The sequence below is a fragment of the Ursus americanus genome, chromosome 15 (genome assembly GCF_024610735.1).
Source record: "Ursus americanus isolate L20-20 chromosome 15, mUrsAme1.1.p, whole genome shotgun sequence".
NCBI classification, from domain to species: Eukaryota; Metazoa; Chordata; class Mammalia; order Carnivora; family Ursidae; genus Ursus; species Ursus americanus.
In genome coordinates this window covers 5,094,282-5,110,186 of record NC_142141.1, presented here as the reverse complement: position 1 = coordinate 5,110,186, position 15,905 = coordinate 5,094,282, and the positions used below count along the sequence as shown (strand labels likewise).

General features: G+C 49.7%; 1 long non-coding RNA gene across 5 annotated transcripts in view; it reads left to right on the top strand.

Moving 5' to 3' along the window:
- The window catches only part of LOC123788638 (uncharacterized), a 149,055-nt gene that overhangs the window by 1,806 nt on the left and 131,344 nt on the right, over positions 1-15,905 (top strand). The window contains exons 1-3 of one of the 5 annotated variants that reach the window (XR_015726832.1): positions 503-712; positions 6,839-6,982; positions 8,747-8,846. This is a non-coding gene — a long non-coding RNA (uncharacterized LOC123788638). Of the gene's footprint in view, positions 1-502; positions 713-6,838; positions 6,983-8,746; positions 8,847-15,905 lie in introns of those variants that run through there. The other 4 variants (XR_015726829.1, XR_015726831.1, XR_006778556.2 and 1 more) reach the window with 4 other exon arrangements.

Genomic DNA, 15,905 nt, shown 5'->3' with positions numbered 1-15,905 from the left:
CCCTCTTTCTTTTTGCCCCGATTTGGTGGGCCGTGCAACACTTAAGTGTGCCAGTTCCTCGCCCATCCCCCAATCCAGACGGATTCCGGGCTGGGCTGCAGGGATCCAGGTGACCGACTGGACTTGCATCATTTCCAGGAGGGTGGCAGGGAGGCCCAGGCCGCCCTGAGTCAGCCCGCCGCGGAGCATCGCTTGCCCCGGAGGTCGGAGCTTGAAAGGCAACTTTACGCGTCTCCAAACACACTCTTCCATTTCCCCAAAGCGCTACTCGCCGCCCCGCTCCGGGTTCCCTTTAGTCTCCAGTCATCGATGGAAATGGGTAAAAAACAAAAACAAAAACAAAACCCTTAAACCAAACCCGGGGGAATTCTCTCCATCTCTTCCGTCTTGTTGGAGCTTCCTCCCCAAGCACGGCCCGGGCTCGATCGCCCCGGCTGCTTTCTCTCCCGGCCCGCGGAAGCAGGGAGAAAGTTGGGCGCCGCTCTGAGCGCCTCTTCCCCCGCTGTGTGTGTACGTGTGCACGCTCACGTCTCCCCGGCGCCGGGGCCGGGGACAGGAACTGCTCTGGGCACCGCCAGTCCGACGGCGCAGCTCCGGGGGCTCGCGCGGCTGGGGAGGGCGGGGACGCAAGCGCCGCGGCCGAGCGCCCCGCCGCACGCACGCACCCGGGTCGGCCCTCCCCCGCCGTCCCCACCCTTCTCCCGGAGAACAGGTGAGCTCGGGTACCAGCTCCCACCCCCCACCCCCGCCCCGCTGCCCGCCCGCGCCCTCTGCGGTAATGCGCCGGGGAGGTTTCATCACCCACTGCCCGCGGCGACGCGGCCTTGGGTCTCCGCGGCGGGACGCACTGCTGCGCCTCGTTGGGGCCGCCTTGTGACACGGGTGGGGGAGGGGGTGCGGAGACGCTGGGGCCAGGTCGTCCTCGGGCCGCCGCCCCAGGGTCCCGGTTGCACTCGGGCGTAGGGAAGGCGGAGGCGGGAGGCCGGGGTGGCCGCCGCCGGCCACAGCTGTCCTGCGCGTCGGGAGTCTGAGAGGAGGGCGTGGGGAGGGCGCCTTCGGAGCGGGAAGTCCCCCATCCCCGCCCGACTTTCAGAGCCCCCAGTAAGTGGTCACTTTGAAGGTTCGAGTCTGCAGCCTGGACCAGAAACCGAGCGCTCTTGTCCAGGATTCCAACAGCAATTACTTTTTGCAGCCTCAGATCTTTTTTGGAAGGAGGTGGGGTACAAGTACATTAAAATGGGTGGTTCACATCTCCCACCCTGCTTTTGTTTGCATAGTTAACGTAGCTTCCTTTATTATTTTATGAAAAATACTCTCCTGTAGATCCTTAAGAGACAAAACATGAACAAACAGTGGCATCCTGGCCTCTACGAGCTCCGTAAGCCCCTGAATTTCGTGGGTCGGCTTTCTTTCCATGAAGCCTCTTTTGTAGGTGAGAACATGAGCAATATTGGCGCTAAAAAAGGGGTCTGGTCACTTGGCTCTTTGAGCAACAGAAATAGGAGAGGGCCAGGGGGCAGGAGCAAGCCCACCTTTGCTGGATGCAGACGCTGTGAGTCTACTTGACAGAAGGCTCCCAGGGCATCTGGAGCAACAGGTAGGCAGGTGCAGGTCTCTCGGCTCCCACTTCCCCACTGCCTTTGGTTAGGCACTACCTGGTGCCATGGGGCTGCCCTCAGGGGACCTGCGTTGTTCAAATCTTCATCTTGAGGCTATTTGCTCCAGGCCCACAGGGGACATTCCTGTCTCCCACCTGAGCCAAGTGCCTCTTTAGAAGGAAAAGTAGTAGCTAGATTTTGAGGCCTTGTAAGCACAGGTAGTCGTTTTTCAAGGTTTCATCTCCAGGCCACTTGGCTGGGGCCAAACATCCAGAGAAGAATGCCCATCCTGTTCAGTCCCATCATGGCTGAGAAAATTCTGTGGAACTAGTAGGCAGTTTCCTGGGGTGGGAGCTGGGAGGGGAGAGCGACTAGTGACTTTGTTGTAACTGTCCTCATTCTTCTGGCTCTAGAACTCTAGCCTCATTTGGCAGATTGTGGCTGATGACAGTAGGGGTGGGGAGAAGACAGTAATGATTTTATTATTATAAAGCTAATGTGAATTGAGAACAGACACGGTGCCACACAGCGAGTTGGTGGCTTTGGTGTCTCTCTAGACCTGAGTCCACCCTAGATGGGAACTGGGACTTGGGAGGAGGAAGGACAGACCAGCCGGTATTGTCCCAATGTTCAGCAGGGAGTCTGGCTGAATGGGCCCTCCTCACTTTAAGACCCAACCAGTGGCAGGAACAATGAGGCAGGACTGCCTGGGCTTCTTTGGCTGATGCTCTGTACCCACGTTTTCCTCTCTGATTCACCAGTTAAGTTCAGCTAAACACTTAGTGAGTAGTGTTTTGTGGGGAGGATATTTGGGTTAGACTTTGAGAGGTAGGAGAGGATATTGACAAGTAGAGGTAAGGAAAAGAGAGAGGGCATCACAGCAGAGAGGACCAGCAGGAGTAAATGAATGGATGAGACACGGTGGGATTTGTATCAGGAATAGGAGTTTCTCAGTTTGGTGTTAAAGCGGGAGGTAATTGGCGAGCGCATCTGGGGCCCCCGCTGTCAAGGCCTTTGGGACAGAACTGTGCTCACCATAGAAGATCTTGTTTTCTCTGTGATGGTATTTAAGGGTGGGACTCCAGCACGCCCTTAGACTAGATTCGCCTTTGGAATTCGGAAACGTGGGAGGCCCAGCGCTGATGTGCAGGAGAAGGTGGAAGAGAGGAACGGGAAGTAATTAGTAGAATCCTGATTTGGTTTGCCATGCCCTGTAGAGGTGTTCTTGCTCGGGTGTGAGCAGGTGGGGCGGTGGAGGATAGAACAGCCCTTAGGTGATGAGGCAGTGATGTGTAGGTTGGGACAGGCTGTCTAGTTCAGGCTTTCTGTGAGTTCCAGAGCCTGAGTGGAAAACGTGGCTTCCACGTGGAGAGCTCCTCCTACTGCACACCCCGCCCCCTCGGGGGCTGCCTGTCTGGGCTGATGGCACCACCTTATGGTCAGAGAGGGAACTGTCTGACCACATAGTGGACTCTTCCTGACTCTAGGGCCTGGGGCACTAATATTGGGTCTCCTACCCTCTTTTCAGTTTCCTTGGCAAATCAATTCATGCAGTCTCCTCATAACAACTGCTTTAGTTGCCTCCTCAAGGAAATCTCTTTTATTTATTTTATTTTTTAATTATTCTTTTTATTATTATATTATGTTAGTCACCATACAGTACATCCTTAGTTTTTGATGCAGTGTTCCATGATTCATTGTTTGCGTATAACACCCAGTGCACCATGCAATACGTGCCCTCCTTACTACCCTTCACTGGGCTAGCCCATCCCCCCACCTCCTCCCCTGTGAAACCCTGTTTGTTTCCCAGAGTCTATAGTCTCTCATGGTTCATCTCCCCCTCTGCTCCCCCCCTTCATTTTTCCCCTTCCTTCTCCTAATGTCTTCCCGGCTATAAGGAAATCTCTTTTCAGCTTTTTGCTTTTCCTCCCCCATGCTTTGCTATCCTGCTGTGTGAGCCCCAAATCTACCCTCATCCTGGCTTCTTCGGCATCATGCCTGTATGAAGGAAAATGTGGGCAGACACAATAGCAAACTGCTGCTATCAGCCTCCAACATTCTTGAAAGCAGAAGTCTGTCCCTAGAAAGTCTCCATCTTTTCCCTTGTCTTCTTTCATTGAAGTGGTTGTTAAATTAGATAAACTTCAGGATAAAGGAGACTATGTCTTCAATATTTGGGTTTGTTAGTGCTACTACAAAATTGCTTTCTGCTAGTTTTTACTGTAAAAGTACAGGGCTTCAACAGTGTTATGAGTTAAGGCTTTTGTGGGGCTGGCTTGGAAACCTCACCATCGTTTATAATGTTATTTACCGAAGGAAAATAAATTCTGAGTTCCCCAAACAACCAACTCCCAAAGATTTGGAACGCATCACTTTTGTGAATTGGACATTTCCTCTGTGTCATAGATTAATAGTCAAAGTGTATTCATGGATTGACTGGAAACACGAAAAATGAAAAAGGGTTTTTAAAAAACCCCAAGAGAATAGGAACATTGTCTCCCTCACCATTAATTCATTTACTGGAAAGAATATAAAGCAGTACACGTCGGGTGTCTGATCGTGGTCTGAGTTTTGTTGGTGCCTTGCTCTGAAGCCTGAATAGTATTCCGGAAGTCCTCTCTGTTTTCCTTGGGTCATCAGTTTTGCTTCCTCATTGTGTGCCAAGACGAACTCCAGGAGAAAATGTCCCAGGCGAGGGGCTGCTTAGCCTCCATGGGGGCCACTGACGGAACCCACACTGTTGGAGAACTGCGTAGCTCTCGTGGCTGGTTTCAACGTTGGTCTGAGAACTGGTGGATTTCAAGTGGGTGAGGAAAGAGTCTTTTTGTGGGGTGCCTTTCCAGTGGGCTAGATTTTGAAAGTCTTCGTGAAATAATCAAATCTGTAAATATGATATAACTGTCAGTGTATAGTCAGGGTCCATTGGACCTAGTTTTGGTTTCTCAGTTTTTTTTCCCCTTTGGCAGTTCTAACTATTTGTAAAGGTTCATGTTTCGTGACTTTTGTTCTTTTTAAAGAAATCTTCCAAATATCAAAGAAAACATTTACTTTTTAACAAAAACAGAATAAGACTCATTCTCTTTTGAATTTACCATATGGGACCATCAGAGCCATTTGTAAACCTAAGGTACTTCATGGGATCTTAGTGATCTTATATTTCTTATATGTTGAAAGACTTTCTATTTTATTATCCTAGGAATTATTTCATCAGTACTCATCAATTATTGCTAATTGTTTTATGCTAAAAACACTAAAATATTAAGAAAACAGAAGAGTGAGAGAATCACCACCTAGAAGGGTGATTCGACAGTGAAATAAACCATCACTACTGCGTCATCTGTTTTCTTATTACATTCCTTAGCGTATTACATCATCTCGCAAGAAGGTATAGAAGATGGAAGACACCATTTTCGTTTCTTTCACTGCATCCAGTTGAGAATCCAGAATCTTTCGTTTCCTATACAAGATGGTAAAGAGAAGAAAATGGACAAAAGAAAATGTTTTATCATAGTCAGACACATCAGAAGGGACAGCAGTGCTGTTGGCTCTAATAATGCTCATGAAATTGCTTTTATAAGCAAAATCTCAGACTATGAGTCTTACAAGATAACAATCTGGATGAATTTTTCTCAAACTTCTGAATCGATGAATAAACAGTATCTTTCCGAGGACAAAGAGAAACTATGATATTCTCATCCAGTTAGTCATTCGTCAGGAATGATTTCATCACCCAATATTTTGCAACAAGAACCTGGACCGTCCTGTTTTGCTCAAAGTATGGGAGCCAATATTCTTTTTACCTCTTGTGGTGTTTGGTTACCAGAATGTCCCTGATACAGTTTGCAGGGAACAAATGATGAAGTCAGATGTGTTTACAAAGGCAATCAAAAGGAAATAGATGATATAGAAATGGAAAAAAAATATTGGACTAGTTCTTGCTGGTGTTTATACACATAGAAGTGCTTTGCAAGTTTGGAAAAGAGAAGATGCTCGTCTCTTTAGCAAACTTATGAGCCACCAGAGGTTTGAAAAGTAACTGGTTTTGTCACGCAGGTGCAAGAAGAACCAGAAATAGTGATAAGGTAGAACTTACTGGAGATGTACTTGAGATCTGGAATCAGTACTGAGAGGACGGATCTGTCCCAGGTTCCCGCATGACAGCTGATGAGCAGTTAGTTGCGTATAGAGGACATTGTACATTTTGAGTTTATTTACCTTCAAAGTCAAGAAAAAGGGAATGAAAATTTGCTTTATTTATTTATTAAAAGATTTAATTATTTATTTGACAGAGAGAGACAGCCAGTGAGAGAGGGAACACAAGCAGGGGGAGTGGGAGAGAAAGAAGCAGGCTCCCAGCAGAGGAGCCTGATGCGGGGCTCGATCCCAGAACACCGGGATCACGCCCTGATCTGAAGGCAGACGCTTAATGACTGAGCCACCCAGGCATCCCGAAAATTTGCTATATATAAACCATTAAATTTTGTAATAAAGTTTTATTAAAAAAATTTTTTTTGAGAGAGCGAGAGTGCACATGCGCTGGGGGGGGGGAAGGGCAGAGGGAGAATCCCAAGCAGGCTCTACACCCAGCATGGAGCCTGATAAGGGCTTCAGTCTCACAACCCTGAGATCATGACCTGAGCCCCCATCAAGAGTTGGACGCTTAACCAGCTGAGCCACCCAGGCTCCCCAGATTTTGTAATAAAGTTTTAAACACTATCCCTTTATTATTATTTCCATAAATTACTCATAAAAATAAAAAGGCTCCATTGGACACTGATGGTAAGTGATGCTGACAATTTTTTCCTGGTGGACTGGGGGTTAAGGTCACCGAGGCAAAATATTAATAACAAAAATTAAGTAAACCCCCCGGTAGTAGTGTCTGTCCACTCCCAGCCATTTCCCTATCCCATCTTCCCATACATGCTCACCATTAAGGACTGATGGTTGTTTTAAAGCAGGTGATTTGAATGAGAGACATTGTCATATAGCCTCTCAGGTGATTCTCCCCTTTAGTGGAACTTAGTGCTTTTCAAAGTTCAATGGGGATAAGAATTACTGTACGGGACGCATAACGTGGATACTGTATTTTAATGTATGGTGTACAGGACTTTTAAGATTAATTTTGACCACTGAAGGCTTTCACTTTGAAACCTTTAGAACCTGATTGTCTTAGTCTCTCGGGGCTGCTGTAGGAGAATACCATCGACTGTGTGACTTACAAGCAGACATTTCTTTCTCAGGTTCTGGAGGCTGGAAGTCTGAGATCTGGGTGCCAGCGTGGTTGGGGTCCTGGTGAGAGCCTGCTTCCTGGTTATAGCTGCATATGGCTTTCTTGGAGTGTGCCTCAGGAGAGAGAGAGAGAGAACGAGAGCACGAGCGAGCAGGTAAGTTATAAGCTGGATGGTTTGGTGTGGCTGGGCAGGATGGTGTTCGTGGAGGAGAGGACTCACAATTGTGCGTTGACCAGGCCTAGAGCCCAAGGGCCTGAGGTGTCTGCCTTCAGCAAGTAGCCAAAAGCCCGATGCAAAAGTCTTTAGCAACAGAGGCCAGCACATTACCCCCCATTCCAGGAAGTCCTGGGGTGTGGGGCTAGTGTGGGTGCAGCAGATGGATTGAAGGGGGAGACTGCTGAGGAAGGAACACGCTGAGAAATCAAGTGGCAAATTAGAGACAGAAAGGAAGAGGTGATTTTGAGAAGCTTGTAGGGACAAACTGGCAAGATGACCAGCTTGTGCACGTGAGGAGTAAGTGGGGAAAGTGATGGAAGTTTAGGCCTCTCTTACCATTCCCTCCTGCACCTGCACCCCTGTCCCTCCCCAGCTTCTCAGTCAGTGCCTTCACCACTGTTTCTGGTTGCTCCAGCAACACCCACCCCCCACCAGGAGTCGTCTTTGATATGAAGATAAGTCTTTTCCTCCTTCTTTCATGCTTCTTTGTGGAATTTACCACAGACTCTTACTCCTGACTGCAAAATCCTTGTGCTTCCATTCACCTCCCTCCATTGCTACCACCCGGGTCATCTTTGTCTTGTATCCTCCTGTGGGATTGACCAGTTGGTCTTCTGCTTCTCCTTTTGCTCACCAGCACTCTCTCCAGTCCAAATTCTCTGCACTGTAGCCAGATTGAAGAAAAACCAAACCAAACCAACCGACAAAAATAAACCCCAGACCAAATCATAGCACTCAGTTGCTTAACTCTAGAAGCCTCCTTAGAATCAGTTCCACACTCCTGACCATGGGCTGGACGGCACTGCAAAATCTGGCCCTGCTGGTTTTGGAGGCCTTCTGGGAGCCTCTCTCACCCTTCCTCATTCCCTTCCAGCACCTTCTTTTTCTATATTGCAAATAGGCCAACCTCTTCCCTGCCTTAGGGCCTTCATGCAGGCTGTTCCCACAGATCAAGGGCTTTGCCCAGTTATTACCTTGTTTATTTACTTAAATTGTTTGTTGTGTCCTATTCTTTCTCCCACTCAAAATGAATTATAAGTGCCCTGAAGGAGATGTTGTCTGCCATGGTCAAAGTTCAGTCCTTAGCACCTGCTTGAGTCCCTAACTCACAGCAGATTAAGTGTGTTGTCTGGTGTGTGTGTATGTGTGATTATTGGGTGACAAAATGCCTCCTGGTTCCATTAGCAGAACTGGGACTTAGGGAGGGGAAGCCCAGGTTGGTGGGGAGGGGTGAGTTGAAGGATTAGTGGGTATCCTTCCAACTTTTGTGGCATTTCATAGTTCATCCAAGGCCCTGATCCTATACTGCTTTGTGCTGGAATTATTCGTAGGTTGAAAGTGCTTTCATACATATCGCTCCTTTAAACCTCTCTATAAACCTTGGGAGGGATAGAATTATTATTCCCATTTTACTGATGAAAATCTCAAGCTCGGAGATTCTTGCCCAAGACACACACAGCTGGAAAGGTCCCAGTCCAGAATTGGACATGAGTATTCAAGCTCCCAATTCTTTGTATTTTATTATCGTCCTGGAAGTCATAACCCACTTCTCCGTCCCTTCCGGTGAACAATAAGGGTTTTGGACCATATTGCAAAACACTTTCATTTTGATGCTGGTCAAAGTGATTTTGGTTATCTTGATGGTCAAGGAATTCAGTACCTATGTATAGATATGTAACACTTCGTATCTGTTCTCCCTAGGATCTTAAAACCTTGAAGAAGGCAGAACAACTGGGAAGAGAAAGAAGTAAAAGAGAGAAAAAATAAAAACCTCAAAGCAAAGAGATGGAAAGGAACAAAGGTAAGATTATAATCTAAAAGGAAGCCAAAGAATATTTTCCAAAACTTCTTGTTTTTTTGGCAAGGTTGCAAACTAAGGAAAAGGGTAACAAGATGAATTAGCCCGAAGCAAGACGGCTGATAATTGGTGAGAAAAAAGGGAGAAAAGCGCCCCCCAGACAGAGGACAGGAGAGGCAGGCCGGAGGGGGGAGGGGGCAACTCTGTGAGCAGCATGTGTTTGCTATCACCAACTGCGTGATGTTCATTGTAGGCCTGGCCTGTGGGGCCCGTTTAGGAGAGACAGAAAGAGGAAGGTGTTGGGCCCTTGGTGTCAGTTAGCTGATGGCAGAGATGAAGAATAAGGAGAGTTAATCTATGGGGTGTGCAGGTGGGGAATACCTTCTGGGTGGGTGGGGAGGGCAGGGGCTTTGGATCAAGATGCTATGAGGGTCCCATCTCAGCTTGATACTGATTAGCTGTGTGACTGAGGCCAGGTTACTTAGCCTCTCTGAACTTCAGTCTGTTGAACATAAGCTGAGGGATAATACCATGTACTTCAAAAGGTTGTTGTAGGATTAAATGAGATAGTGTGTCACAATGCCTTGCTCTGCCTGGCACCTGGCAGGCACTGAATAGCCATTGTTTCCCCCAATGTTCAAAGTAGGAGACGGTGGCCAATCTCTGACCCACATTCGAGTCTCCGTAGAAACTGTGACCTTCTGTTGCTTTGGGTACCCTGAGATCCTCAGAAGGCAGGAAACAGAGTTGGGGAGCTGTCCCCTCCTCCCACCTTGGTTCAAGTGGCTGCATCTAGATATGAGATTGGGGTGGGTTTCACCTGGGGGCAGCTGTGTGGGTAGTTTTTATTCGCGGGTTACTGTGTGCAGTAACTTCTCACATTTGCTTTTTAAAAATGCCTTAATGGACTGCTATAGTAGAGGGAGAAAAATCTTTCATTCGTATGTGTATGTCATTCAAATGGTATTTTTAAAGATTTATTTTTGTGTGTTCACGATGTTCTTGAATAATGTTTCCATAAGTACGGTCAAAGATAAAACTTGCACGGTGCGCAAAATCTGGTCATGCATATTTTAGAGTGTGACCGTCTTTTGGCCAGCCTCGGGCTCCATTTGCCGAGCTCTTCACTGGCCATGTTTCCTCAGGAGGGCTTGCTTGAGCTGGCTCGCCGGACCAGGAAACTTCTGAACACAGGCTAAGCTGATGGCGGTGTCGTCCCTCTCCCCTTTCCCGCCAAGAGCCCTGCTCTCTGACTGAACTGGTGGAGGCCAGACTCTTGTTTCCTAGTCATTTGTTCGACAGACATCTGATGAACGTCTCTGATGTGCCAGGTGCTGTGCTGGGCTCTGTGGGAGGTAGTGGTGGATAAGACGGGCAAGGTCGCTGGTCTCATGCAGCAAAGGAAGTAATGAGAAGCTACAGCGTCTGAGAGCCTATGTCAGGGAGGGTGGTCTGGGATGACCTCCCTGCAGAGGGACTGTTTTTTGAATGACACAAAAAACTTGAATGATACAAAACGACCGCCATGGGAGGGTCAGGAGAGGCTGCTTCCAGGCAGAAGCAGGTAAGTACAAGGCCTTGAGGTTGGCATTCAGTTTGGCTAGCTCACCGAACTGAAAAGAGGCCAGTGTGGCTGGAGCCTAGTGAGTGATGTCTGGAGAGAGGCAGGAGATGAGTACTTTGGGGCCCATGGCCAGGGTAAGGAGAATGCATGTCTTAGTTAGCTCAGGCTGCCACAACAAGATACCATATACTGGGCAGTTTAACCACCAGACACGTATTTTCTCCCAGTTCTGGAGACTGGAAGTCTGAGTTCAGGCAGCCAGCATGGTTGGGTTGAGAGCACGTTTCCTGGCTTGCTGATGGCTGTCTTCTTGCTGTGTCCTCACGTGGTAGAGAAAGAACGAGAAGAAGCTCTCCGGTGTCTGTTCTTATAAGGGCACCAATCCCATCCTGAAGGCCCCACCCACACGACCTCACCTCACCCCAAGTACCTCCCAAAGGCCTCACCTCCGGGCGCCTTCACAGGGCACCAAAAGGCACCCAAAGGTGTCAACTCTCAAGATTTAGAGGAAAACGCAGCAGTTGTGAATGCCTGCCTCTGTTCCTGCTCAGTCATGCTCTGCTCTCCGGATTCCTGAGTCAGCTTCAGATTGCAAAGGAAGACAAGTCTCTCACAGACCGAGCAGCCTTAGGAGTTGGAGAGCGGGGAGCACCCCCTCAGGAAAGCAGAGAATTGGTGGAAGCTGGCTAGCAAATGGCCTTCAGTCAGGCCTGACCAGACAGAGCCGAGGTTCCCTGCGTCACCCGAGAAGAGCCTTCCGTGCGGGCTCAGGGCAGCCCGGGAAATGACTCCTTGGTGTCCCTCCTTTTCTCACGCTCTTAGAAGCTCCAGCCTCTGGTGGCTTTCTCTGCCGTCAGGACGGCACCAGGGGCCCAAAGTGACTTCCTGGGAGCCAGGTGGTGAGGTCATCATGGAAGGAATGTGTCAGGGCTCTTTTGTTCTGAAGTGGATCTCTGTCCCTCCTGAGCCCCGCCTCTGGCATCACCCCAACCAGTCCTGGGGTCCTTTTTCTTGTCGCTGCTGCCACCGCTGTCCATCTGCTTCCCTTCTGTACAGACTGTTTTGCTTCAGTCTGTAGCAGTTTCTGCACATGGAGACCTGTTCTTTCCAACAAGTGAACGATAAGCTTCCTCAAGTCGGGTTCCTTCTGCGTGATGCTACAGTCCTGGACGCGCCAGCAGCTCTTGGTAAACATTTGTCTGTTGAATCACTTGGGGATTCTGACCCGTCCTCTATTAACCAAGGACCAAGGTGGGTCTGTGGCTGGGTCTGCATTTAAGCAGTTTATGTCAGGATCACCAGCCATCAGTCGTTAGCTTATCCCCTCTGTGGTTTTTCGCCAGGCGTGCATTCCACCATGCAATTCCTTGCTTTCTACTTTCCTTTAAATTGGCGCATGTTTTTCCCCGACAAAATGAATTTCAGCAGAAAACCTGATAGCATGACTGTGTGTGAAAACTACTATCGCTTCCCATAAATAAAAGGTGATTGTAAAAAGAAATCCAAATCTCTGAAATAGAAAGCACGTGTTTCCTGCCCCGTGAATCATCTCAAGGAGTCTAGTAATCTGCACATCACACTTCGGGGGAATTGTGATTTATATGACAGGGGAGGATGCATTTAGGAAAATGACAGCCATCCCTGCACATACTTCTGGATCTCGGGCACCTTCCCGTCCCATGCACTGTGGGCATGACAGCCGGGGACTGCCACGTGCCACAAGTTGCACAGGGAGGCAGTGGGTGACCAGTGAGCAGTACTTTGGTGCCATTCTCCTGTCTTTGGAGACCCCCTGCTCCTTGACCTTCTGCCCCGCTGCAGGCTCCTCCTGGGGCTAGGACTCAGTCCTCTTCCTCCATTAGCTGCTCGTCCTGAGAACAGCTGTGGAGGACGGCAGAGGAGGGGGATGGGAGGGGACCGGAAGGGGAGGGGGAGGAGGTAGGAGTGGGTGCAATGGGAAGGGGAACTGGCTGTGGAGCAAAGGCTGATCAGTAGCTGCAGGAGAGGGCAGGATGCGGGGGTCGGAAAGGGGAGGGGAGGGGCTGAGAGGTGCGCCTCGCAGCGGGAAAGTGGTTTTGGCAGAGAACCAGGAGACAGTGAAGTGTGTATTTGTCCCTTGAGCCTCCAGTCGCTGGCTGGGTGGACGAGCACAAAAGCAGCACTTTATTCTTCCACTGCAATATGTAACCCTCTGTAGGATGAAAGATTTTAAGAGGAAAAGGCAAGGCACGAGTGTAAAAGTAGTATGATTATTATTTGGGTAATGACTTTCATTCTCTCTGCTTTTGATGTTTGCACTTGGCTTAATGGCCAGTTTGGATCAAATGACACAGCAGATTGTCCCTAAGCCTCCAGATTCTAAGTCGGCTGTGTCCTGACTCACCGTAGATGCAAAGACTCAGAGGTGACAGGGACCTTGGTGGGGAGCCTCTCCCCAGAGCCCCTTGACCATGCCACTCCCAGCATGTCTGACCTCCCCAGAATCTGAACGTAAGTCTGGTGAGGGGGCTTCCTAGCAGGCGACCCCCTAGCTTCACAGGGCACGTGTAGCATCGTGCAGGCTGCTGATGCCCAAAGCTGCAGCCTCTGCCCTCTGAGCTCTGGGCTTCTCTGCAGACATCATCCTGGTTTGGGACCAATTTTTGCGAGGATGTTGGGAACCAGTGTGCCTGGGGGAGGACCTGGAGGAGGCATTGCTGGCTTTTTCCACCTCTACATCAGGTTGCTCCTAGGGTTGACCCATGTCGGTTTGCCTCCCGATGGGCAAACCAGCCACTATATATATATATGCTTATGGCCTGCATTGGAGTCCTGAATTTATCTCCTTGCTTTATGGTTTCATACAAGTCATTTCACCCTTCACACCTCAGTTGACTAGTTTGAATCCCAGCTTTGCCCCTTGCTAGCTGTGCGACTTCGGGCAAGTTGTTAACCTCTCTGTTCCTCCATTTCTCTGTCTGGAAAATGGTGGTAATAACCATACCTCTCTCTTAGGGTCGTGATGATCAAGAGACTTGACGTGTGCGAGTCTGTAGAGCCCTGAGAGCCGTGTCTGGTGGGCAGGAAGCACTGTGTGGAAGTGCGAGCCGTTGACATCATCTGGGGGTGCTGTCTCCACTGCCCAGTCACACTGGGCAGGTGCCCGAAGTGTTTGCTGGTGTCTGCCTGCTGATACTATGGCCACACTGGCCTTCCATTCTTGCTCTGAGCCTGGGCCTCTGATATCCTGATGCATGTGGATCATCTGATTTACACCTGCCCCCTCCCCTCCTTTAACACCCTCAGGCACAAGACTGTGTCCCCCCACCCAGTCCTCTTGTCTTCCCTCCACCATCACCTCCCTCACCCTTTCTCCCAGTTTACTCCCTGTTATCTATTTCCCCACTTTCAGTAATACCCCTGATCCCATTCTATGCAGTGTCGAGGTGTTAACTGGACCCCAGAAGGGCTGGATCCTCCAGAAAGACTCTTCTAGGCTATGTCTCTGTGTCAGTCCCTCCTTGACTGTATGTCCTCATGCCCTTGGCTGCAGACTTTCTCTCACACTTCCCCTGAGGGGCCGGCTCATCTGTAGTCCAGGGTCACTCCTGGCCCCTCGGTCACTGTGCCGCTTCTCCATGTTTAAGGCCTTTTCCGAGGACACCCTGGTCCTCCCCGCAGCCCTACCTCTCCCCTCCCCTGTGTGGCCTGGCTGGTGTGTGTTGACGATCCGGTTCTGTCCCCTTGGTTTCTGGTGCTCGGTTGGAACCACTCTTTGAGACTCATCTCTCTGGCCTTTTTTCTTTTCAGTCTCTCCCTCTGAGACGCCACCAGTTACCACGGTTTTGGTGGTTTTCTGCGCTGCGTGTGGCTGTGTGTTGCCGGTGTTCCGAGTCACTGTACCCTCAAAACGTGGTGACCCAGACTCCTCGTCCTGCCCTCTGCTCTGCCTCCTCCTGATTTTGCCCCTGCTGCGGGCCTACCTCACCGCCCCCCCCCCCGCCCCAAACCGCGCTTCTCAGTGTCCCCAGCCATCCCCGGGCTCCAGCCAGCTGGTGCTGCAACCTTGAACAAACCCCGGGGCCAGGCCCAGGCCCAGGTCCTCTTAGCGAGAGTCCAAAGTCCTGCCCCTGCTGACTCCCAGATAGCACTCCCGCTTTGCAGCCCCTGCGTTCAGCTCGCTGTCTTCAGCGCTCTGTCATGCCATCGTCTCCTGGGCCAGCCTGCCTCTGTGCCCCTTGTCCTGCTCTTCCTTGCTCCTGATCCAATGCCTCTTGTCAGGTTAGCTTTACGGATTAGCCCTTGGCTAGGTCATAGTACCCAGTCTTGACTCAAACGTTGATCTTAGTGTTGCTGCGATGGTATTTTGTAGCTGTGGTTAACATCTGCACTTAGTGGCCATTAAGTAAAGAATATTACCCTTGAAGTTGTGTGTCTGTGGGGGGGCTTGAAGTCACCCGAAGGCTGTAGGAGCAAAACTGAGGTCTTGTAGGGAAGGAATTCTGCTTCGAGACTCTGGCATCGATGCCTGTGTGTTTCCAGCCTGCTGGCCCCTCCGAGAGTTCAGCTGTACCAGCTGCCCATGACCACACGAGCCAGTTCCTCCCAAGAAATCAGTGCGTGTGCATGTGTGTCTGTGAATTTAGATACACACATATATCTGTGTGCATGTATGAGCAGTCTCGAGTCGTCCTCGGTTTCGCTTTCCATGGCTTCCGTTACTTTCGGTCAACTGTGGTCTGGAAGCAGATGACCCTCCCTCCCATGTGTCATCAGAAGGTGGGGAGCAGCCTTCCGCTATGTCTCAAGGCCTGCGTCATTCACCCATGTCATCTCCTCTTGCAGGCGTTGTCATCTCATATCTTCACAAGAAGCGAAGTATAGTACAGTATTTTGAGAGAGAGAGAGACCACGTTTGCATAACTTTATCATAGTATGTTGTTACAATTGTTCTGTTTTATTAGTATTGTTGTTCGTCTTTTACCATCTCCAGTTTATAAATTAAACATTATCATAGGCATGTACACGCAGGAAAAACATAGTGTATATAGGGTTTAATACCACCAGCAGTGTCCGCATCCGCAGGGGGTCTTGGAATTTAACTGCTGTGGATGAGGGGACTTGCGTATATCCACATGTATGTATGTATTACGGGCTCTGTTTCTCCGGAGATCCCTTACGTAGCCCCTCCGGCATGGCCCAAGCCTCACTTTCTGGAATCCTTCTCTGAGTACCCAGCCTCCGGGAGCTGCGCCCTCCTTCCATGTCTCTCGTGCAGTGATTGTCGGGATGTCCCCTTGACTTGGCTCCCATGGTGTCTGGTGGGGTTACGTAGCTTTAAGGTTGTGTACCCATTTCATATTCGTACTTCTCTGGAGCTCCCTCAGCTGCCAGGGAGAACTGGGCACATAGTAGGTGGTTACCAGATATTTGCTGGCTGAATGCATGTGGTGGGACTCGGCAGTAAGTTGGGGATTATAAACACTTCCCTGGATTCGCAGGGGGAGAATCAAGAGTAT